Source organism: Triticum dicoccoides, chromosome 1B (genome assembly GCF_002162155.2).
Source record: "Triticum dicoccoides isolate Atlit2015 ecotype Zavitan chromosome 1B, WEW_v2.0, whole genome shotgun sequence".
NCBI classification, from domain to species: domain Eukaryota; kingdom Viridiplantae; phylum Streptophyta; class Magnoliopsida; order Poales; family Poaceae; genus Triticum; species Triticum dicoccoides.
This window is the reverse complement of record NC_041381.1, coordinates 91,427,772-91,453,423: the sequence shown is the minus strand read 5'-3', so window position 1 is coordinate 91,453,423 and position 25,652 is coordinate 91,427,772.

The following is a 25,652-nucleotide window of genomic DNA, read 5'->3' as shown; positions in this document are numbered from 1 at the left end:
GTCCCATCCGGACACGGGACAGAGTCTTCAATCTTGTATCTTCGTAGTCTTGGAGTCCGGCGGACGATGATAGTCCGGCTGTCCGGACACCCCCTAGTCCAGGACTCCCTCAGTAGCCCCTGAACCAGGCTTCAATGATGATAAGTCCGGCGCGCATAATGTTCGGTATTGCAAGGCGGGTTCCTCCCTTGAATAATCCAGAGAAGATCATGAACACCAGGATAGTGTCCGGCTCTGCAAAATAAATTCCACATTCCACCATAGAGAGAATAAAATGTACACTAGCCCAATCTGCTGACGTATTATGCGGCGTGACATCACAACGCTACCAAGCCACTGTTTGAATCGTTTTTTACTTTATACCACCTCAGCACGTTTAGCGAAGCGGTTTCCTTGGCACGTCTTGTCGAAGCAGAGATCGTGTTCCCCTTATTCCAGGATTCTCATCAATACGGACGTGGGTAACCCAACCGCGCCATTGATGGTGGCGCTTGGGAGATAAGCTAGTTTTACCAGGCAGGTGGGGAACACACAGTTTCGTCCGCCTATATATAAGGGATAAGGATTTACCTTCTCACCTACGCCTTCTTCCTCCTTTGCTTATCCATCTCCGCGCACTCAAGCTCCAATGCCCAAGCTCGCGCATCTCGCCTCGACCTTCTCCGAATATGTCCGAAGCGGGAGGCAAATGGTTGGCCTCCACCGTTAAGGAGGAGCACATCACCAAGCTGTGCAGCGCCGGATACCTTTCCGGCGATATCGCGCATCGGCTGCCCGACGAGGGGCAGCTCATTCCTACCCCTGGGCCTCATGAGAGGGTCGTCTTCCTTCCCCACTTCCTCCGCGGACTGGGCTTTCCGCTCCATCCGTTCGTCCGGGGGCTCATGTTCTACTACGGCCTGGATTTCCACGATCTGGCGCCGAACTACATCCTCAACATCTCGGCGTTTATCGTCGTGTGCGAGGCCTTCCTCTGCATCCGGCCCCACTTCGGCCTGTGGCTCAAGACCTTCAATGTCAAGCCGAAGGTTGTGAAGGGCACGCAAGCGGAATGCGGAGGCGCCATGTTGGGTAAATTGCCCAACGTCCTTTGGCTCGAAGGGGCCTTCGTGGACTCCGTCAAGGGGTGGCAATCGGGGTGGTTCTACATCACCGAGCCGCGCAAGCCCACATGGGCAGCAGCCCCCGAGTTTAGATCTGGCGTCCCCACGCAGCTCACCTCCTGGAAAGAGAAGGGCTTGCTGTGGGGCAATCCGAAGGAGGTGACGGGACTCCGAGCCTGCATCCAGAAGCTGGTGAGCAATAAGCTCAGGCTCGTCGACGTGGTCCAAGTCATGCTCATCCGCCGGATTCTCCCATGCCAAGAACGGGCATTCAATCTGTGGGAGTTCAATCTGGAATAGCACCAGGCGCTGAGCGGGCTCTTCGATACGACATACGAAGGTGCCTGGAGGGTGCTGTTTAAGGACGGCGAAGCCCCCGCATCCGCGACGGAAGATCGCGGATTTAGCTCGCAGCATCCAACTGACGAGGTAAGTGACTCAACCCCATTACGGGACACTTTGTAGTAATCGAATTGATTCTAAGAGGGTTTCATTCTTTCTTTTCCTTTGACAGGAATGGATGGAGAAGGCCAAGCAGCTTATCAGCCCGGCTCCCATGCCAGAAGACCCAGTGGACGCCCGTTTAGCAGGGCTGCTGGTTCCGGCACCGCATGTGGTGCCGGAGAAGAAGGCCAAGAAGGTGGCCGCGGGGACTCGAAAGAGTTCCCGCAATCAGGTGTCCGACGACGAGGCGGACTCCTCCCCCGAAGACGAGGAGGAGGAGGAGGACTCTCTCCCGGAGGAGGGAGAGAAGAAGAGGAAGGCTTCCCCAATAGGGGAGGCTGAAGGGTCCAAGAGGGGGAGGACTATCCCCCCGGACAGTTTCGCCAACACCTCCGTTGGCGAGGATGAGTGGCCTCCAAGGGCCAGGCGTCCGGCAAGATCGTAAGTATCCGGATCCTTGATATGCAATTTCTTTCGTGTCGTGTAGTGTCCTTCTAACGCCGCATTCTGTCCATAGTCTGGCCGATGATGATCTCCCCGCTTCATCAAGCGGGTCATTGGCCCCGTCGGATGTGGATTCACTTCCGACTGCCACTACCCCCCGTGCCGGCGAGGACGTCGAGGTGGGATCCCAGAGAGGGACCCATCAAGAGGAGGCTCTGGAGGCGGCGTCAGGCTCCCTCCCAGACTTTGTACCGGACTCTACATCGGAACCCGCAGTGGTTCCAGAGTCCGGCGGGCGGCCCCTTCGAAAGAAGGGCAAGACCGTGACGCCGGCGACCTCCGTCCAACCAGAGGCGCCGGATAACTTGTTGGAGGCGCTTAAAGGCGCTTCCATCGAGGAAGAACACCGCACTATCATGAGTGCGGTGATTCAGAAGGTTCAGCTCGCTAAGAGCGGGCTGACCGAAGCCTGCAGCAGCCTTTTAACAGGCTTTGAGGTAAGAAGTTAAAATTATGTAATGTAATACCGCATAGACAGTAGCCCCTGATGCTCAGTTTGGTGTTCGGAAAGAAAAGCCGGACTGAGGATCTAACAAGATATACGCAGGGTTGCTTAAAATATGTCAATATGGGTTTGCAGGCTGCGCTGCTGACCTATGCCGCACTATCGGCGGAGGTCGATGTGTTGAAGAAGGATCTCGAGCGGTCCGAGCAAGAGCTCGGCCATGCCAAGAAGTAGCTCGAGGACAAAGAAGGTGAGTAACACCACTTTGAATAGTTACCTTACAGAAAAGGGTTTTGGCTGCAATAAAGTTAATACGGATAATATGGGTATTGTAGGGGCCACTAACAAGGTGGCAGCCCTGAAGGAGGCTGTGTCCGTGGCTGAACACAGTGCGGCCGCAGAACGGGCAGAGCGAGAAAAGCAGGAGGCACGGGTGGCGGAAGTTCGGCAAGAGCTCCAGGCTCTCATGGAGAAGCATGAGAGTTTGGAGCATGACTCCAAGACTCGAGAGTCCGAGCTTGCCTCGGCTCTCGAAAGTGCCAAGTCCGTCAAGGCCGAGGCCCATAAGGCCCTTCAGGAGGTTGAAGATATAAAGAAGATAGCGGCGGGTAAGGCATTTTTCATGCAAAGCAGGCATGTTAATGTAAACTACCTGACACTTACCCGCATTCGGAGCTCTCCAGGGGCGTTTGCAGATCTGCCGCGTAGTGCGTCTGATGCCGCCGCATTCTATCATGGCGAGGAGGGGAGCTCGACGGAGAAGGTCTTCTGGTCTCAGTACGCTGAGGCCGGCCATCCGGTGCCCCCAAGCGACCAGCTGAAGCAGCTGGTCGAACTCCACAAGGTAGCTGAGGAGGCCATGAAGGGCCTTATAGTCCGGCTGTGGCCTAAACAGGCCATGCCTGGGAGTTACTTCGGCCTCGTGCGGCGGCTAGTGGATGCGTGCCCCTGGGTGGAGGTCATCAAGCGCTCCGCGTGTATTGAAGGTGCTCGTCGGGCCCTTGCCCGCACAAAGGTGCATTGGGGCAAGTTGGATGCGGAGAAGCTTCTCACGGACCCACCACCACCGGGCAAGGAGTATCGCACGCCCGAGATGTATTATAAAACTGTCCTAAAGGGAGCCCGCGATATTGCGGATGAGTGCCCCAGAAATGTAATCTTTGAGTAAACTCGTTATGTATTATCCTGTGCGCTGAAACTTTGTTCATGTGCGCATTAAGCAACACTTGTTTAATTTAAAATATTACCTTCTGTGCGGCCGTTTATAAAATCTGAGAGATGGCAAGTCGTTGGCTTCATCCCCCAAGCTACGAGTGCTGGGGTGTTCGGGATAAACTTGAGCACTCTTGTTCCCATTTTTGGGTCCATCTAGGGAGGCGCTCAACACAACGAACAAGGCAACCAGACTTATAATGCTTGAACACTCTCACTTAGCCATAGAATTCTATAATTTTAAATTTCGGCGAAGCCCCTGGTATTCGGAAGACCGAATCCGGGGCGCTATCCACGCCTTCGTCGGACATTGTCCGGAACTTCGCTCGAAGCGGCGTGAGTCTTTAAGGACCCGAAAAAACCTCTCGAACAGCGACCAGTCTCTCGCCTTATCATGCCAGTCAGCTTTAGCTTTCTCCACTGAGGCGCTCGCCCGGCTCAACCGGGGCGCAATCGCAGTGGTTCTCCCAGTGCCACCTTAGCCGACAGAACGGAACGTAAGGCACCATAACGTGGGAGCCGGGCAAACCCAACTATTGACCCAAGACATGATTCGGAGCCGATTCATATAATGCTATAAGTTCGGGGTGCCGCACTTATGAAAGTGTTCGGACTTTATCACACCATAATTTGGGGAACAGAAGCCCCTGGCGTATTCGGCTGTACTAAAATATACGGGTGCAAGATGTCATGTAATGAGCATATATATAAAAGGTAATGTAATTGCAGTCAAAAAGGTGCTGCATTATTTATGAAAGAAAGTCTGCTATGAATGCGGACTGATACAAATAGTGCGGTAAGCAAGGGATTTGGACTAAGTAAACATGTCCCCCTCCAGGGGTGAGCTGCGGACTTGGTGTATATAATCGAATTTAATGCTCGTAATTGAGACCACCTGAGTGTTCGTCGCAGCCTTCTTTAGTCCCTAACTGTTGCGTCATGAGTTCGGCAGGTTTGCCGCCGGACAGGGCTTCTGGTTAACGGAGTCCTGCGTTCATAAAGAAGGAAAATAAAAAATAAAAAAAGGGGGCACACTTGCGAGCCCCTGGTGTGGTCGAACCGCACTCTGGGTCCATTGCGATCGTGCCCCTTCCCCTGTGCCCATGGTATCTCCCAAGCGTAATGATGTACGCGGAGTGTTATTCTTGCGATCATGCGCGGGCGAGGGTTGGGGCCGCATTGCTACGCGTGCTCTGATCGCGCCAGGTGGTCTTGGTTGGTATTGCTTCGGGCGCGTTTTGCTGTATCCGGCCGTTTAACGGCCGGACTCGAGAATTGCCTTAAGAGGCTGCTCTGTACTTCTGCCGCGAGAGCCGCTGTATGTTCCTCCGTTCGGAGGGAGCGTTCCGTATTCCCGTTGACCGTGATGACTCCACGAGGGCCTGGCATCTTGAGCTTGAGGTATGCATAATGCGGCACCGCGTTGAATTTTGCAAACGCGGTTCGTCCGAGCAGAGCGTGATAGCCGCTACGAAACGGGACTATGTCGAAGATTAACTCCTCGCTCCGGAAATTATCCGGGGATCCGAAGACCACTTCCAGTGTGACTGAGCCTGTACAGTTGGCTTCCACTCCTGGTATGACACCTTTAAAGGTTGTCTTTGTAGGTTTAATCCTTGAGGGGTCTATGCCCATTTTGCGCACTGTATCCTGATAAAGCAGGTTCAGGCTACTATCACCGTCCATCAGGACTCTCGTGAGGTGAAATCCATCGATGATTGGGTCTAAAATCAATGCGGCGAATCCGCCATGGCGTATGCTGGTCGGATGGTCTCTTCGGTCGAAGGTGATCGGACAAGAGGACCATGGATTGAACTTCGGGGCGACTGGCTCCATCGCATAGACGTCCCTTAGTGCGCGTTTCCTCTCCCTCTTGGGTATATGGGTCGCGTAAATCATGTTCACCGTCCGCACTTGTGGGGGAAAGCCCTTCTGTCCTCTATTGTTCGGCGGTCGGGTCTCCTCCTCGTCGTCGCTGTTTAGCCCCTTGTCGTTGTTTTCGGCAATTAACTTGCCTACCTGCTTGAACACCCAGCAATCTTTATTAGTGTGATTAGCTGGTTTTTCAGGGGTGCCATGTATCTGGCATAAGCGGTCGAGTATTCGGTCCAAATTGGACGGACCAGGAGTGGTTCTTTTGAATGGCTTCTTCCGCTGACCGGGTTTAGAGCCTCAGAATCCGGCGTTGACTGTCGTATCCTCCTTATCGTCGCCATTAATGCGGCGTTTGTTTTTGTTTCGACGTGACCTGCCATTGTTGTCCTTAGTATCCGGACTGCCGGAATTTTTATGGAGATTGTTGCTGCGAGCTAGCCAGCTGTCCTCTCCCGCGCAAAAGCGGGTCATTAATGATGTGAGGGCTGCCATGGATTTCGGCTTTTCCTGCCCCAGGTGCCGGGCTAGCCATTCGTCCCGGATGTTATGTTTGAAGGCTGCAAGGGCCTCTGCATCCGGACAGTCAACGATTTGGTTTTTCTTTGTCAAGAACCGTGTCCAGAATTGTCTGGCCGATTCATCTGGCTGCTGAATAATGTGGCTTAGGTCATCAACGTCTGGTGGTCGCACATACGTGCCCTGGAAGTTGTCGAGGAATGCAGCTTCCAGGTCTTCCTAGCACCCAATTGACTCTGCGGGCAAGCTATTTAGCCAATGCCGAGCTGGTCCTTTAAGCTTGAGTGGGAGATACTTGATGGCATGGAGATCGTCGCCGCGGGCCATATGGATGTGGAGAAGATAATCTTCGATCCAAACCGTGGGGTCTGTTGTGCCATCGTAGGATTCGATGTTTACGGGTTTGAACCCTTTGGGGATTTGATGATCCATTACTTCGTCAGTGAAGCATAGCGGGTGTGCGGCGCCTCTGTATTGAGCAATATCGCGACGCAGCTCGAGAGAGCGCTGTCTGCTGTGTTCGGCCCGGCCGGGGTTATTGTATCCGGCGCGACGGTATTCGTCATGGGTCGTGGGGCGCCCACGTGATCCGTAGATGGATCTGGATTGCCTTGCTTTGTCCTCCAATATGTCTCGCAAGTCCGGTGCGTTCCCTCTTGGCTTCGTACTTTTGGAGCGATGCCGGGGTACGGTCTTGGCTGGGGGCCTGGGTGCCCCTCTGTCACGACCACGGGGTGGTCGGTCAGCCATATCGCGCGCTGGTGATGGAGGTATGTATGCTTCCTCCTCTAATCGGGGGAGCAGCTTGCGTCTTGGGTAGCTTTTGGAGGGGCGTTCGAGTTTATACTCTTCGGCCGCGAGGACCTCGGTCCATCGATCGGCCAGCAGGTCCTGATCAGCTTGAAGCTGTTGCTGCTTCTTTTTTAGGCTGTTTGCTATGGCGATAAGCCTGCGCTTGAAATGCTCTTGTTCGACGGGATCCTCAGGTACGACGAATTCGTCATCGTTGAGGCTTGCTTCGTCTTCGGAGGGAGGCATATAGTTATGATCCTCGACCTCTTCATCTGCTGCCCTCTCGTGAGGGCTTACTTCTGCATCCTCCTGCGCTGAGTCTTGCTGGAGGGGATTGTCTTCGACACTCTCTGGAGTATTATTATCTCCTGTGCCGGAATCTCCATTCTTGCTGTGGCGGGATTTAGAGTGGCGCCGCTGACGCCGGCGTTTGGGCTGCTTCTTTAAAGAGTCCGCCTCCGCTGCTTCTTCGCCGTCCCCGTCTTTTGGGGTGTCCACCATATATATGTCATATGACGAGGTGGTCTTCCAGTGCCCTGTAGGCGCTGGTTCTTGTTCGTCTCCGGCATCGTCGTCCATAGCGTCGATGTCGTCGGAGTCGTAGTCTAGCATGTCGGTTAGATCGTCGACAGTGGCTACAAAGTGGGTGGTGGGTGGGCTCTGAATTTCTTCGTCGTCCGTACCCCAACCCTCCTGGCCATAGTCCGGCCAGGACTCTCCCGATAACGAGAGATGCTTTAGCGAATTTAGGATGTCGCCAAAGGGCGAGTGTTGGAAGATGTCCGCGGCGGTGAATTCCATAACCGGCGCCCAATCCGAATCGATTGGTAGGGGCGCGGGAGGTTCGGAGTCCGGCAAGGAGTCCGGCACCTCGGAATCACGAGTTTCGCGGGGGACAAGATTAATGTTCGGCTCCACCACCGTAGAAGTTGAAGCCCCCGAGGCGGCGTCTATCCACCGATCCTCGATCTGGGCGATCGGCTCCGGACTGATGGCCGAAGCGGGTACATGTGCGGCCACCAAGGCACTGTTCGGCGGCAGAGCTAGATCATGCCCATCGTTACAGTGCGGCGCGCTCGGCTGTGGCTCGAGTCCGTCGAAGATCAAGTCTTCGCGGACATCGGCCGTGAAGTTTAGGCTTCCGAATCTGACCTGACGGCCAGGGGCGTAGCTTTCGATCTGCTCCAGATGGCCAAGCGAATTAGCCCACAGTGCGAAGCCGCCGAACACGAAAATCTGTCCGGGGAGAAAAGTCTTGCCCAGGACAGCGTCGTTGGTTGTAGATGCCATCAAGCCTATCGGTGACGACACAGAGGAACTCTCTATGAAAGCACCAATGTCGGTGTCAAAACCGGCGGATCTCGGGTAGGGGGTCCCGAACTGTGCGTCTAGGCGGATGGTAACAGGAGACGAGGGACACGATGTTTTTACCTAGGTTCGGGCCCTCTCGATGGAGGTAAAACCCTACGTCCTGCTTGATTAATATTGATGATATGGGTAGTACAAGAGTGGATCTACCACGAGATCAAGGAGGCTAAACCCTAAAGCTAGCCTATGGTATGATTGTCGTAATGTATGTTGTGTCCTACGGACTAAAGCCCTCCGGTTTATATAGACACCGGAGGAGGCTAGGGTTACACAGAGTCGGTTACAATGGTAGGAGATCTACATATCCGTATTGCCAAGCTTGCCTTCCACGCCAAGGAAAGTCCCATCCGGACATGGGACGGAGTCTTCAATCTTGTATCTTCGTAGTCTTGGAGTCCGGCGGACGATGATAGTCCGGCTGTCCGGACACCCCTAGTCCAGGACTCCCTCACCATGCTTTTTAGCCAAGCATCATATATGTGAATTATATCATGTCGTCCTTTTTTTGTATTACTCATTGCATTTGTTGACAATGTTTGTATATTCAACTGCTCTTCCTATGCATCAGCCATTTGAAGCGGTGATGGAAGTATCTAGAGTGAAAAAAGGTCTTCAGACAAAACAATCCTACCCGTTGAAGCAGATATCTTGCTGGTTACAGATAGCTCCTCAGAGGAGGATTCAGAGGAAGATGACCAGTCCTATTATCCCCCTGATGTGTATGCTCAAACTTGGTAGGGTTATATATATTACCCATATCATACATATGTTGTCTTGCAATGCTTAGTTTTTACATCATATACACAATATTGAATGCCATCACCTTAGTTGACACATCATATATGCAATTGCCCTCTGCTCACTTGCTTAGTATATCAATCATGTATTTGAATTATATCAGGCCATGATGTTTACATAGACAACATGTATCTGAATTATAGCATGCCAACCCATTTTCTAAAGACATAATATAGTTATATCATCTCATCCTGTTTATATAGTCATCATATTTTGAAATATGTCATTCTTTCCGTGAAGTATATCATGCCATCATTTTTCCATCGATGGCATGTTTGTGAATTATGGCATGCCAACCACTTTAATAGACACATCCTATAGTTATATCATGTCATCCTATTTACATAGTCATCATATTTTGAACTATGTCATTCTATCATGTTTAGTTAGCCATCATACATGTGAAATTGTGTCATGCTATCCTGTTTAGTTAGCCATCATATATGTGAAATTATGTCATGCTATTCTGTTTCGTTAGACAACATAAATGTGAATTATTTCATGCCCTGTTTTCTTACCTACTATCCATTGCACGTGTCTATCTTACAATGCCTGTACATTCAATTACTTTTCTTGTTTATCGGCCATTTGAATTGGAGGGGGTGATGGCAGTATCTATGGGAGTAAAAACACGGTCTTCAGAAAAGATCGTGCTACCTGTCGATGCAGATAGAACTATGGTTGTACTTGCCCAAGAACTAGCCCCACCACACATAACCCAGACTCACATAGATTGTACCCCTACCCGTTGGACAGAGAACCAGCTACACCCCTTCTAACCTCAACCCCAGCAGATAGTAACCCAGTTCCAATTGACACAGCACCGTCTCCACCACAGAGCACCCAAACACGAGCAGTAAGGCAACTGCACTGCCCAAAGCACGAGGACCACCACTCCGAACCCCAAGTTAATGCTTAAAGCAGAAGAAGAATTGTTCTCAGATCAGGTTCCGTAGCTATGGTTCATACTCCTTTGCTCTTGCATTACTGTATTTACTCATACCAACTAATTTCAAATTTGAAGGATGCAATTGAAACTCCAATGGTGCAACAGGTATGTTTTAAACCCATTCTTTAACGTGTTTGCTGTTGTAACTTGCTCTATGTTGATTTTGGTTTCAATTGAATAAACAGTTATGTTCTCATGCCATGCACATTACAAGTGTTGTTATTGCTGTGTAGTTTCCCACACTTATATTCTATCTATATTGCTTTGTCTCAAATACATATGATCTGAACTATCTCTATCTTGATCTGGCATCATAAACTAGAATGATATAGACCATTTAGTGACCATACTACATAGATATATGTTTGTTTCATGTTGTTATCCTATCCACCTTACTACTGAACTGGTTTACCAAACTGAGTTTCATATACAACATGGTAAACCCGTCATGTGTCTGTTTGTTTCTCTTTCAGAATGCATATAAAATATTGGAGAAGAGTACCCCATTATGCAATGGTAAAGGGAGTAATGCAGATAAGGTTCAAGATAGTGAGACAACCCTGTTGGTCTCCAAGAAAGCTGATAAAAACTATATTGAAGACACTGAGACAACCCCAAAGTCCTGTCTTGATGTAATGTTCGAGTTACTAGCCACTACTGCTGGCACCAGCTCTTCGAACTCACTGCCTGAATCAGTTCAGCTTCTTGAGTCCCAACTTCAAGTTGAAAGACATCGATCAGATGTTCCGCGACAGGAAGCCGAAGGATTGAGGAGGTCCCTGCAGAATTCAGATGCATACTTTTTGGTGCAACAACAAGCGCTAGAGGATTTAAGCGCCAAACAAGACAAAGTTAATAAGCTTGCTAAGCATATTGCCAGCATTATGGGTACCCGGGATATTGTTTCTTGAGCTCTTCTGAAGTGGTTTCATTTCTGGACTTGTTTTGCTGTGACGTTTATTTACACTGGTCGCCAACTTTGACAACCAATGTATGTGATATGCTGCTTTGTTCCTTATATTTGCACTGGTGGCGAACTTTGATGCCCAGTGGATGTAATATGTGTAATAGCCGTGATAGCCTAGAGTAAGTTGCTTGCTTATTTATTTCCTTGTTGTCTTGTTTATTTGTTTGCTTGTAGTCAATGCAGTTCTTTTTTCGCAGTTTGCTAGTGGCCGCAAAAACCTATTTTTCAAAACTAGGCCACAATAACCATGGGCTACATATTTACTATAGTGACCATGGGCCTCCTACGGGTCGTAGAAACAATGGGCCTTTACGGGGCGTAGCATCAATGGGTCTTCTACGGGCCGTATGATCGGTTAGCCAAACATGGGCCAATAACGGACTGCATTATGGGTCGTAAACGGGCTAGAGTTGGAATCGTTTGTTCATGGGCCGACCATAACAGACCATTGTTAATCGGTCGTATTTGACGACGCTATGAAAACCGCCCAATGGATTAACGGGCCATAAACGGGCCAACTGTAACCACGGGCTGAATTTGGCCCACAAGTAGAAAAGGCCAGTAATGGGCCGTAAGTAACCAAATTCTAGAAATAAGCCCAAGAATAAATGGGCCCTGAGAAGGCCGAAAGGTAACACGGGCTGGAAACGGCCCAATGAAATAATGGGTCGTTAATGGGTATAAAGCGAAACACTATTCATTACGGGCTAGTTTCACCACGGGTCATTAATGGGCCAAGAGTTACAAAGGGACTCATATGGGCCGAAAGACATCATGGTCCATACATGGGCCGAAAGTTACAATAGGCTGGAATCATATTGGTTGGCCCAGATGACACTACCGGGCCTAATTCGGATAGGCCGTAACGGGCCGTGACTTAGCGGGGTGTAAATGGGCTGTATGCGAACATGCTGTTAACAGGCTTTCCGTGGGCCGGCCCGCTACCTTTTGACCAAGTCAAATGGACCGGCCTTTTCATCAGAATGGGCCTCTGTTGGGCCATGCCACGTGTCGACGTATCATAGGCGCCTTCGGTCCAATGAGTGGCCGACATGTGGTTCCTCTGGCCATTGAGAATTTTACACGTGGAAAATCCCCATTGGTATGGGCTGTTAACGGGTTATCAGATCCAAACCGGAACCTGATAGCTTAACAGCGACCCGTTATGGTGGATGCCATGTGTCGGTCACCCTTGACGAAATCACTTCTATGACGCGCAATTTATCGTCATGGAAGTGGACACTTCCGTGATGATAATTTTGGTAATGTCATGGAACACTTCTACGACAACACACATATGACTATCTTGATTCTATCATAAGATCGTCATCAATGTGCATGCATGACAGAAAACATGACCTACTGTGACAAACACGTATCATCACGGAAGTGTATTTTTTTGTAGTGCATGGCTAGCCGAATCCACCGGTGCCTTCCGTACCAACAACAGTCCGGGGGAGTTTTGTTTAATTATTTGTGTTTCTGAATTTGGGACTGGGCATCCCTATTACCAGCCCCTTGCGTGCAAGGATGAGTGAATAAATGCTCATCATGAGAATAACCCGCTTAGCATGGAAGACCCTGACCACCCCCTATCGCTCCATGAGCGGTCCAGGCACACAAACAGATGTTCATTTGAAATTTTAGAGGTGGCACATGCAAATTTACTTCGAGCGGCAGGGTAATACCGCATATGGGTAGATATAGTGGACTCATCTGGAATAACTTTGGTTTAAATATTTTGTTGCAAAACCATTATTCCTGCTTAGTACAGGTGAAGGCTAGCAAATAGATTGAGAAGCGACCAGCTAGAGAGCGAAAACGGTCATGAACATGCACTATGAACAATCAACATAGAATACTGGCATGAGTAGGATATACACACCATGAACATAAATATCATGGAGGCCATGTTGGTTTTGATTCAACTACATGCATGGACATGTGCCAAGTCAAGCCACTTGAAATATTTAGAGGAGGATACCATATCATCATACTACATCAAAATGATTTTGATGCATGTTGACATCTAAAATAAATCATTATACACTCCTAGCTACTTAAGCATGGCATGAGCAACTATAATCTCTAATTGTCATCATAAACATGTTTAGTCATAATATGCTGAATCATGGATACCGAGTTAAACATATTTACAAAAACAAAAACAAGTTCAGTTCATACCCGCTATTCCTGCCACAATCACTTCATCATATCTCGTCATTATTACCTTTCACTTGCATGACCGAATGATATGGAAATAATAATAGTGCAAGAGTGCCATGGACTAAGCTAGAACCTACAAACATTTTATTCAAAAGGAGAAGACAAGGTAATTTGGGCTCTTTGTTATATCAACAATAATGCGTATGAGAGCCACTCAACATTTTCATTGTGGTCTTCTCCTTGGCATGACTCAACAAAACAAAAGAATTTCAGAGAAACACACTGAAATATTTTTGGAGTTTTTAGTTTTTCTTGAAGAAAGCAAATTAAAGGAGGAAAACAAACGAGAAAAACTATTTACATGGGAAAGCTCCTAACAAGCAAAATAAGATTCAAGAAATCTTTTTGGGCTTTTTAGTACTACAACTAATTTCAACTAGAAAGAAAAACCAAAAAGAAGCGATAAATATTTTGGGATTTTCTCAAAGTTTTTCAAACACACAAGAAGAAATCAAGAAAAATAAAACTAGCATGGATGATACAATGAAAAAGTATGAATGCCGACAACTGAAATGTGTGAACATGAATTTAATGTCGGTGGGTATACATACTCCCCCAAGCTTAGGCTTTTGTCCTAGCTTGGTAATCAGCATCCATAGCCTAGATAATACTTAGAATGATAGCTCATGGAGGCTCTTGGTGCAGCCTCCTCAACCTGGCGGGCGGCTGCTACTACCACATTTTGCTCGCGGACCTCGCTCTGATGAACATAGTATCTTCATTTCCTATGATAATCAAAGAGAGCAGGTGCAGGCAAAATAACAGATACAATGTGCTTCTTATCAAACATCAAGTTATAATCATAATCAGTGGTACTACACTTAAGGAAGTTGTGATGCTACATGGCTCCAAAGTCTAGGTACTGAGTAGGTAAAATAGGATCATTAGGCCGAGGTGACACACCTAGTTCCCTAGCTATATGGGAAGCATAAATCCCTCCATATAAACTGCCACTATCAGCACTGTGTTGCAACCTCCGTGCAACTATTGCCCCTAGATTATAACATTTAATTCCTATCAAAGTAGTGTGTATGAGGCTCAAGTCTGGGGCACAGGGAGTACTGCAATCTTGTTTGCCAACGAGGCATTTGCCATTAAAGAGTGCAAAGTAACGAATTAATGGAAAGTGTATACTATTTATTCTACCGTGTGTCACTCCTCTATCCTCACCACAACATAAACTAGTTAAAAACATTTCATGCTTAGATGGTGGTGGTTCGTCCAGCGAACCCCAGTATGGAATTTTGCATGCAACATAGAATCGGTCTAGAGGCATGGTGAAGGTACAATCATAAAGGCTAAATGAAACTCTAGACTCTCGAGAATTATATTTAAATTTCTTGGTGAACATCTGAGTTAAGTTGAGATGTTGGATGCACTTATCTACGATGAAGGGAGTGAGCTCGGTTTGGTGGACATACTGCTCAAATTCTTCTTTAATATCTGCTCGTATCATGAATTCATCACATGGCCATAAGCATGATTTCTCGGCATCCCGCATAGAGCTTTCACTTGGCTCAACATAGGACTATCGTATCGAGATCTCGCTCAATGATGGTTCAAAGGACCTCCTCCTCGAAGAATTCCTAAATAGGTGCATCTTTATTTGTGATCAATTTCTGAAAATTTTTGGGACACAAAATTGATGTCTACGAAACTTCACAAGATTGATAGAAACTACTCATATGGATGTTTGGAGGCTATATCATGCATTCAAACTACTTCGAACTCCAAGAATTCAACATGTAAGCTTATTTACAACAGCACCAAGAGTATGCCCAACTAGATTGATTTATCTTGCCATGGGAAGAGATGCTTTGTAATTGGTTCGATCTTGCAGTGCTCAATCCCAATGACAGAAAGGGACATGAGACGTATGTATCATTCCTATTAAGGGTAACAAGATAGGGTTTATTCATACGTGAGTTTATCTTGTGTACATCATGTCATCTTGCTTAAAGCATTACTCCATTTTTCCATGAACTTAATACACTAGATGCATGCTGGATAGCGATCGATGTGTGGAGTAATAGTAGTAGATGCAGAATCATTTTGGTCTACTAATCTTTGACATTATGCCTATGTATGATCATTGCCTTGGATATCGTCATAATTATTTGCTTTTCTATCAATTGCCCAACAGTAATCTGTTTACTCACCGTATGCTATTTTCTCCAGAGAAGCCTCTAGTGAAAACTATGGCCCCCTGGTCTATCTTTATCATATATTAAAACCAAAAATACCTTGCTGCAATTTTATTTTATTTTTTTATTTTTTTGATCGATTTATCAAAAACTATACAACTTAATCTTGCTCGTAACCGTTGAGGGATTGACAACCCCTCTACGTGATGGGTTGCAAGTATTTTTTCTTTTTGTGCAGGTGCTATTTACATAGTGTTGTTTGGTTCTCCTACTGGATTAATAACCTTGGTTTCATAACTGAGGTAAATACTTATCTCTAATGTAAAGCATCATCCTCTCCTCTTCGAGGAAATCGCAAGGCAGGTCACAACAGTGTACGCGTCGGTGCTATACAAACGGTTTTTAGCCCCTTTCCGCGACAGCATTTGGAACCGTCGCCAAGTGAGTGTGGTTGATAGGGGGGTCCTTCCCATGCGACCCAGAAACCGTCGGGGATAGGCCCGCCTAGCACACAGGCTGGGGCAAAATGAGCTCGTGTGCGATCGGGCGAGGCATCGAAACCCAATCGTTTTCGTTCGTATGTACATCCCACAGGGTGAATCCTAGAAAAATATTTTCGTTCGTATGTATATCACACACAGTCAATCCAAGGAGTACATTTACGTTCTTATGTACATCCCACACACTCAATCCAGGGAAAACATTTCCGTTCATATGTACATCCCACATAGTCAATCCAGGGAAAACGTTTCCGTTCGTATGTATATTCCACACAGTCAATCCAGGGAAAACGTTTTCGTTCGTATGTACATCCCACACAGGTTTATGTATAGGCTCGTGTGTGATAGGTGTAACTATCACACACGCTCTACCTTGGTTAACGGTTTGCTTTTATCAACTAAATCACACACGATTTGACGATGAACACTGTGTGGCATTGGGCTATCCATCACAAGCGCTTTTACTTCTAGAACCGTTTGCAAAGTTCCATAACCCATTTAGCAGGTTTATTAGTGTACAATTAATAATTTCAGTATTACGCAAATTCACATTTCATATCTAACAGCTCTTTGCCAATTTCATATCAGGCACATAGATATATTTTAACATCAAAGTACGATAGCTGCCTGAAAACAGCACAATACGGCATATAGCTAGTTCAACTTCATAAGAACAATATTAGAACAATATATTAATTTCCCTAATCGAGATCATCCAGGCTTGTCTTATCCACCTCTGCTTTTAGTTCAGTAAGAACCTATTTTGCACTGGCCAACTGGGAAAGTGCCTCCTCCTTCGCCAACACTATCTTAGTATAGTCTAATTTAAAAATTCTGAGCTCAGTCTCCACCTACCTCTTTTTATTCCGCATATTCAAATATTCTTCAGCGTTGACAACACTTTCTCTAAGCCTACCTCTGTTCTCTTCCTGATACATGCTCTAGAGCTTTGCTAGGGCACATCTTCAAAGACTGTGGCCACTCTTGATCAACACACACCAAGTAAGAACACTTCCGTTCATCCTATAATATTTAAAACTATATCAGTGATAATTGTAGGGAAAATGGGTTTATAGCAACATAGAAAATCACCAATAGTTACTTGAAAAAATTGAAGAAACAGGTTAATTATGACATATCTTCTCAAAAAGATTAATGTGCAAATGAATTAATTGCTACTGAGACAACAACAAAATTTTGAAACATCAGAAGCTATAATTAACTACAACAATGCTACAAGTCTTACTCATGTACTATAAATAACAAATTGAACATTTTAAGAGGAAGGTAAATATAACTGTAACAACATAGTGACAGTGTTTGGATGACAGCAAATTGATACTAACAGGTGTGTACATGTACAAATTTAGTAACATAGAACTAATAGCACTAAGGTCATACACTATGTATGCCAAAACTGGTGTAAAGAGAACTGTTGCTAGATCTCGCACCGGTGCCCTGCACTGGTGAGCCGATGCAGGGGAAAAAAAATCAGGGACCCGAACTCTGGAGCACCTAGTTGCTCTGATGCCCTGTTCCTTCCTTCCATAAAGATTTAGTATTTTACTTCTAGGCTGCTCGGATTTGTGGACAAGTTGGCTGCACAAACTGCTGAAGCGGTGCCAAATAATTTTCTAATGGCACTGCTAATGAGATGGCAACATTTTTAGATACTAGGTACAAACTATGACACTGTATTAGGATGTGTTTTGTTGAAGGTGTGGTATGAATGGGTTGGGACCATGATAGTGTCTGAATCACATCTAACAAATGATTTGTAACAACAAAAGAGGGTCTAACCTTCTCTGCACATGCCAGAAACTTCCTCCCACTATCCACAGATTCAAAGGCAACTAGCTTCACGCATGGAGATTGATGGTGACAACAAGCAGACAGATCTTCAGCCACCCCACTCCATTCGTTGCAACTGATGGTCCTAGGGAACTATAAGAGGAAGAAATGACTCAAGTCAACCGTCGGGTAAAAATCCTTCATTCCAAGTCATAGCCCGAGAGAGAGAAGAGAGGCATACCCGGGTGGTGAAGGAGTCGTTTGAGGAGGAGGAACCGCTGGATAGGTCTTTGAATAAGACCATGGCGACCCCTGTGGTAGGATGCGAGATGACGAGAGCGTGGGAGCAAGCGAGGAAGCGGCTATAGCTTAGGAAGGAAGGAAGGAAGGAAGGGGGAAACAGGGGAAATGTGACTTGTGGTCGGGAGAAAGAGGGGGGGGGTAGATATTTCGGCGGTAGGCAAAAAATTTCGAAATGTGGAGGGAAACTTTGCGCACGGTGCCGCCAGGCACCATTCACTTTGAACGATGGTGTGCATCACAAACAATTCTTCTGCTTTACGTGCATGGGATGAGTTTGATAATTCAAATTTTGGTGGAAATTTCTCCGGGTACGTCATTGCTTAATTTAACATCACTTGCTAATTTGGGCACCCAAAAGAGCGTACATCACACAGACCACATTTACTGAATCGAGCAATTTTAGTAATTAAACAGAGCCAGTTGACCTAAACATTGCTCTAACAAAAGACCAGCATTAAAAACAAAGCCTAAGTACGCATAATTTTAACAAATCCGCCACCGCGCCGGCCTATGCATCGCCGTTGTGAGATGAGATATCGATGACTTGTCCTGGCGACATGCCGTCGTTGGTGGACTCCACGTCCTCCTGCTGAAGTGGACCTTGTCCTCGTCCTCATTCTCGGCGCCGCCCTCAAGGTTGTAGTACTCGTAGTAGTGGCTGCACTAGATCTCACGTTGGTACTCCACCGCCGATTCCTCGACCGACAGACTCTTCTTTACCTCGACCTGGGCCACGCGCAACTCCTCCCCCTGGCGCTCCTTGATCTCCGCCGCCTCCTGCATCTCCAGCTCCCGCTCGATTACCTCATGAGGAAGCAGGTGCTCCATGGCCACCGTCGCCTTTTCGGACGTGTGTTGCATGCTGGATTCCGAGGTGGCCTGGAATATCTTGGCATGGATGGCCTCGACCCGGGCCAGGGCGACATCGGTGGCACAGACGATAGCTCAAGCGATCTCGGCGTTTGCAGCCGCCGTCGCAGCAACAGCTGCAGCCGTCTCGGCTTCTACATCTACCCTATTGGCTGCCGCAGACGCCCTCTCAGTGGAAGCGGCTGCGTTCAATGCGGATGCGGCGGCACTCTTGGCATAGGCAGGCGCGCTCTCGGTGCAAGCGGTGGCACTCGAGGGGGAGGGACGCGGCCATCGTGCGGGGCTTCACGATGCTTTTCCATGGTGTCATCTTTGCAAGAAGCAAGTGCGGGAATGGGGATCGGGATTTGTGGATTCGGGGGTTGCCGGCACTGGAGCAGACGAGCCGGCGAAGCTTAAGGAGGAAGACTTAAATAGACCCAGAAATTTTCATCGCAAACGATTCCTACAAAACAACTGTGTGTGATGCTGTAGATATTTTTTATTAGCTGTGAAAGACGAATTTGGAGTAAAGTGGCAATGGATGGTGTTTTAAATGTATGAGAAAATTTGTAGTACTAATACAACTGTCATGTCAAATTTTGGAAAATTTCTAGGGTCATTTGACCTTTTATGACATTTAAGTGATTTTCTAGCCATTTAATGACCGTAATTGAAATTTGAACAACATGTACATGCAACAGCTAACCATAATGGTTTGAAAAGTCATATTTTGTGTACTTGTGTGCGATTTAATTCCATGTGAAGTAAATTGGAAGGAATTTTCAAACATATTGGTCTAACGGCTATGCCACAATTAAGCATGGAGTGCCATGGCATTTAAATTCAAAAAAATTTAAAAAAAGATCAGAAAGACATGAAACCTTGGTCGATGTAATGTCATGCCCCAAGATGATGTGGTAAAAATTTGGCATGTTTGACGAAAGTTTGGACACACACCCCTCACAAACCGGAGCAACTCACTAGAGGCTCGTGGTTCCGAGAGGAAACAATGCATGTTTGACGACGAATGGGAGATAGCTTCCTCTTACGACCTTCAATTTTTTTTACGTGTAACGTGCACTAATACAACTGTCATGTGAAAATTTGGAAAATTTCAGGGGTCATTTGACCTTTTGAAGACATTTATGTATTTTTCTAGCCATTTAATGACCGTAATTCAAATTAGAACTACATGTACATGCAACGGCTAACCATAACGGTTGGAAAATCATATTTGTGTACTTATGTGAAAGTTAATTCCATGTGCAGTAAATTAAAAGGAATTTTCGAACATATTGGTCTCATGGCACGGACACATGCATGGAGTGCCATGGCATTTAAATTCCAAAAAATTAGAAAACTATCAAAAAAACATGAAACCTTGCTTGATGTAATGTCATGCCACCAAGATGATGTGGTAAAAAAATTGTCCTGTTTGACGAAAGTTTGGACATACACCCCTCACAAACCAGAGCAACACACTAGAAGGCTCGTGGTTCCGAGAGGGAACAATGCATGTTTGATGACGAAGGGGAGATAGCTTCCTCTTACGGCTTTCAATTTTTTTTCTACGTGTAACATGCACTAATACAACTGTCATGTGAAAATTTGGAAACCTTTAGGGGTCATTTGACCTTTTGAAGACATTTAAGTGATTTTCTAGCCATTTAATGACCGTAATTCAAATTACATGTACATGCAATGGCTAACCATAACGGTTTGAAAAATCATATTTGTGTACTTGTGTGCGTGTTAATTCCATGTGCAGTAAATTACAATAAATTTTCAAACATATTGGTCTCACGGCATGGACACATGCATGGAGTGCCATGGCATTTTAATTCCAAAAAATAAATAAAATGATCAGAAAACATGAAACCTTGCTTGATGTAATGTCATGCCACGAAGATGATGTGGTAAAAAAATTGGCCAGTTTGATGAAAGTTTGGACACACACCCCTCACAAACCGGAGCAAGTCACTAGAAGGCTCGTGGTTCCGAGAGGGAACAATGCATGTTTGTTGACGAACGGGAGATAGCTTCCTCTTACAGCCTTCAAAATTTTCTACGTGTAACATACACTAATACAACTGTCATGTGAAAATTTGGAAACTTTTAGGGGCCATTTAACCTTTTGAAGACATTTAAGTGATTTTCTAGCCATTTAACGATCGTAATTCAAATTTGAACTACATCTACATGAAATGGCTAACCATAATGGTTTAAAAATCATATTTATGTACTTGTGTGCGAGTTAATTCCATGTGCAGTAAATTAGAAGGAATTTTCAAACATATTGATCTCATGGCATGGACACATTCATGGAGTGCCATGGCATTTTAATTCCAAAAAATTAAAAAATGATCAGAAAAACATGAAATGTTGCTTGATGTAATGTCATGCTACCAAGATGATGTGGTAAAAAAATTGGCCTATTTGATGAAAGTTTGGACACACACACCCCTCACAAACTGAAGCAACTCACTAGAAGGCTCGTGGTTCCGAGAGGGAACAATGCATGTTTGATGATGAACGGGAGATAGCTTCCTCTTACGGCCTTCAAAAAATTTCTACGTGTAATGTGCACTAATACAACTGTCATGTGAAAATTTGAAAATTTTCAGGGGTCATTTGACCTTTTGAAGACACTTAAGTGATTTTCTAGCCATTTAATGACCGTAATTCAAATTTGAACTACATCTGCATGTAACGGCTAACCATAACGGTTTGAAAATCATATTTGTGTACTTGTGTGTGAGTTAAAAAAACACCAGATGATGTAAATATCTGGTGTTCAAAAAATAAAATATAAAATCTGGCAAGACAACCGGCCCCCACATGATTGGCACTCTATTTTGCGTCTCGAGGTTTGGAAGGTGAGTGGCGGGCGTTATTAATCAGACATGGTTCTGCATTGGGAACTATCAGCTATTATATTCACACACGGATTTTGCTGCGGGAATCGTGTGTAATTCAAACTATAGTACTCGTAAATTCCAGCGACCGTCGTGTGTAATGTTCCCGTCGATCTAGATTCCGGCTGCCAATAAATACTACCTTGCTCATGTCGTCCCGCCTGCATTCTCATCTAAATCATCCCCTTGCTCGCCCTCTCTCTCTCTCTCTCTCTCTCTCAAACCTCTGCCATGGCGCCGCCGGTCTACCCACGCGCCGACGAGGAGTCATCGCCCCGCGAGGACGCTCACTCGAAGAGCAGCGACGAGGAGCCCTACGCGGTGCTAAACGTGGTTGCCCCATACCCCCAACTTTGGATTGGTTTTGGGGCCAATACGATCTTTGTCTTTGGAAGTCGCTGCCGCCGGCTGAGAAAGCCAGGCAAGTGGCTTTCAAGAAGGAGATGGCGGAGGAGGATGCCAGGTACCAGGAGGCCTATGAAGCCCGTGATGCCGCCTGGAAAAAGGAGGTGGTGGAGCTTTGGGGGCGGCCAGGTCATCATGCGGAGGAGGTGTACGAAGATGGGTACTTCGCGAGAAAGGCCAAAGGCGCTAGGTGCCTCATCGCTCCATGGAGGTGGGCCAATAAGCTCCAGCGTGCCATCAACGAGGAGCTCTGGTGGGTGCCTAACAAAATGGAAAGATCGTTCGCGCTCGTCCGCCTGCAAGAGGCAGATCGGTACATCAAGCACTGCGAGGCGGAGGAGGCGAAGTACTGACGGGGGGATAGACCCTGGGTAGCCTCATCAATACTTCAACACTTTTTAAGACATCGGGGCTGGCCAAGCCCCTCAGTCCGACTGGTCGCAAGGCCGGCCCTTGGGGCCGGCTGGTGCCAAAGGACCACCTCCTAGAAGGCGGCGTACCCCAAGAAGGCGGGGCGCTCCAAAAGGCGGCAAGGGCATGGGCCGACTCCTAGTAGGCGGCCTTCCCTCTCCCTTGAAGTCTGAGCCCGACCAAGAGGCGGGCTGGGGCATGGCTACCGTGCACCACGCCTCCCTTGATTCCGAGACGTATGGTTACAGTGACCGCCGCAAGGCCGCCAGCAATCCGCGGCGCGGCACTGTAGCCACGGCGCGCCCGACACGGCCTTCGTTAGCATGGATGGTGCAACAGTGGAGAGCCATCAGTAGGACTCATAGGCGGCAGGCCCCACCTGTCGGCCGGTTCCTCGGCAGCCGTCAGGGCCCACCTGAGGTGGGCCCAAGCAGCCGGCAAAGAACCCGGCCTCCTTAGTCACTGACGGCCAGGGCCTACCACCCGGCCGGATTACCATTGTACCCCTAGGGGGGTAGGCCTATATAACCCCCCAGGTTCACCCATGCAAAGGGTTCAGCCTTTAGTTCCCTCCACCCATAGCTAGGGAAGAGATAGAGCTAGCCCTGCCCTTCTTCTTCCTCTAGCCGAACATCTCGAGGAGCAACCTTGTAGCTACCATATTGACCATAGTCACCATGCGGAGACCCCGTAGAGCAGGAGGTGGGGGGGGTGTTATATCCTCGGAGAGTCCCGAACCTGGATAAGACTCGTCGCCGTTTGAGGTCTTGCCTACGCCCGCTTCTAGAGCCCAGCAACGTACTCATGTCCTCACACATGATAAGCCATCCCTTGGCATATGTCGAGGAAATACCACGACAAGTACGGCCTTCGCGCTGGGAAGATACCACGCACCAGGGAGCTGCTGGCGAGGGGTTGCCGAAATACTGGCCCCAGGAGGGATTATTAGTTTTAGTATTGTTCGTTTTCAATTTTATGCATTGTACCTAGTAGTTAAGTATCATCACGTATATGTGATGATATTATATATATTCTGTGATGAACTAATGAACAATTAATATATATACTATGAATTCCATTTTCTATCTGTTTTTGTATACTAATTTGAATCTAGTTGTTATCATCCACATATACAGAATGGAAAGCATATAAACACACATTGAAACAGAACATATAAGAACGGAAAACAGAATACACACATTCAAAGAGAGTAATACTATGATTGCTACGAATACATAGCTATCCACGTCGAAATGACTCAACAAATAAAACACGTCCATGAGACCATGGCTATCAGCCCTTGCCTACGGTAGCTCTTGGCTCTGCCTGAACTCATGCAGACGTTCGTCCAAGCGGTCGACACCCTCGCGGTACATCTAGAGCGCGATCTCGAGCTCCAAGTTGGCTATTTCATCGGAGATCACCACCTTGAGGATGTGACGGCCATGTTCCTCTACTGCGCCCAGGTGGACACCTGGGCCAAGGAGGCGGTTGAGCCTACCGACCAGCGCGTTGGCATCAAGCGGTCCGCGGACAAGGCGAGCAGCACAACCCATGCAAACATCAAGGCGGGCGTTCGGTGCAAGTACGACGCGGTCGGCCTCTGGTGCAAGTACGGCTCAGAGGGCCTGTGCCCACTCCTGGCGAGGAATGGGGGTACTGTCGGGACGTGTACCTAGCTGCGACGCACTGTCGACAGCAGGAAAGCGCCGATGGATCCGCTCTTCCTATGCGGCGCGCCGCGCCTCTTGCTCTGCGGCGCTCCAACGGTCTCACCATGTGGCAAGCCGCGGCCTATCAGCACGGACACGCCTAGCTTGCTCTGCGGCGTGCCATCGATCATGTTGTGCGGCCGAGCTGTAACCTCTCGGCGCTGACATGCCTATCTTGATCCGCGGCGCTGAAGCGCCATGCACCAAGGGTCTTCTCAATCCTAGCGAAGACGCGCATCACGGCGTCGTCCATCTCATTGCCGGGGAGTGCCGTGGCCTCAACGAGCCATGGCGCCTTCTGGGTTTCCTCGTCATAGAGGTTGATGGCAGAGGCGACTCTTTGGTGGGTTGGCATGCTTGGAAAAGGTGGATGAGGTTGCGCTTGTTGCCTCTGTGCGTCATGCGCCACCTAGGTTTATGCGCAATATCGTTGGGTGGCCGGAAACAGGTGAGTAAATGGCGGGAAACGGTGGCGTGTTCGTAAAATGCCATCAATTAATGGAAACTTAGCATATAAGGAACATCGACCTAGCACAAGAAGTAGATGATGATGATATGAACACGGACCACACTAGGGAATCCATCGGTGATGAATTCATCAATTGCAAACGGTAGGAAGCGTTTGCCCACAACACACAAGGCTTATTCCATCACAAACAGGTCGGATGGATCAACTGTATGCCATGTATCGCACATTGTCAAATAGTAATGCAGTAGACCTTCTTTAACATCTGTTAAAAAATAAAAAATAAGGACCTCGAGGTTAAATTAAGTCATGGGATGGGTCATATCAGTCATTTAATTTGACAAATATGACCCATCCTATCAGTTAATTTAATATCAACACAACTTCCCATCCAGTCACCCATCTGATGGCTGCTCCAGCCTGAGCACACTTAACTTGAGAGTTCTCTTACATGAGCTACTAGTGGAACCACTGGTCCTTGCTGATATAGGATGCCTCTTCGCATCCTTATGGTGTATCCGGATAACCGCCCGTCCCCCAATGGCCAATAGATGTTGTGTAGACAGAGCATATCATATACATCTTATTAGAAGCAATCGTCTGTGTTATTATCAATCTTCGCAGACATTTCTGATTACAGACCTGTTTGTCACGTATCACACACATCTTGTTATATTGAACCATTTCCGTTCTCTTGTCTCAACGCAAACAGTTCATCTGAGTGAACCGCATGTCGTATATCATACACACCTTGATCTGGCTGACCGTTTCTTTTGTGTTGCCTAATCACAAACAGTTCATCCGAGCGAAGCGTATGCTGCATATTGCAAACACCTTCATCTTGCTACCCGTTTCTTTTGTTCCTCCTCATTGCAAACAGTTAATTTAACAGAAATGTATGCCCTGAATCGCGCACGCAACCAAAATCTAAACCGTGTTTGATGCATCCGTCAT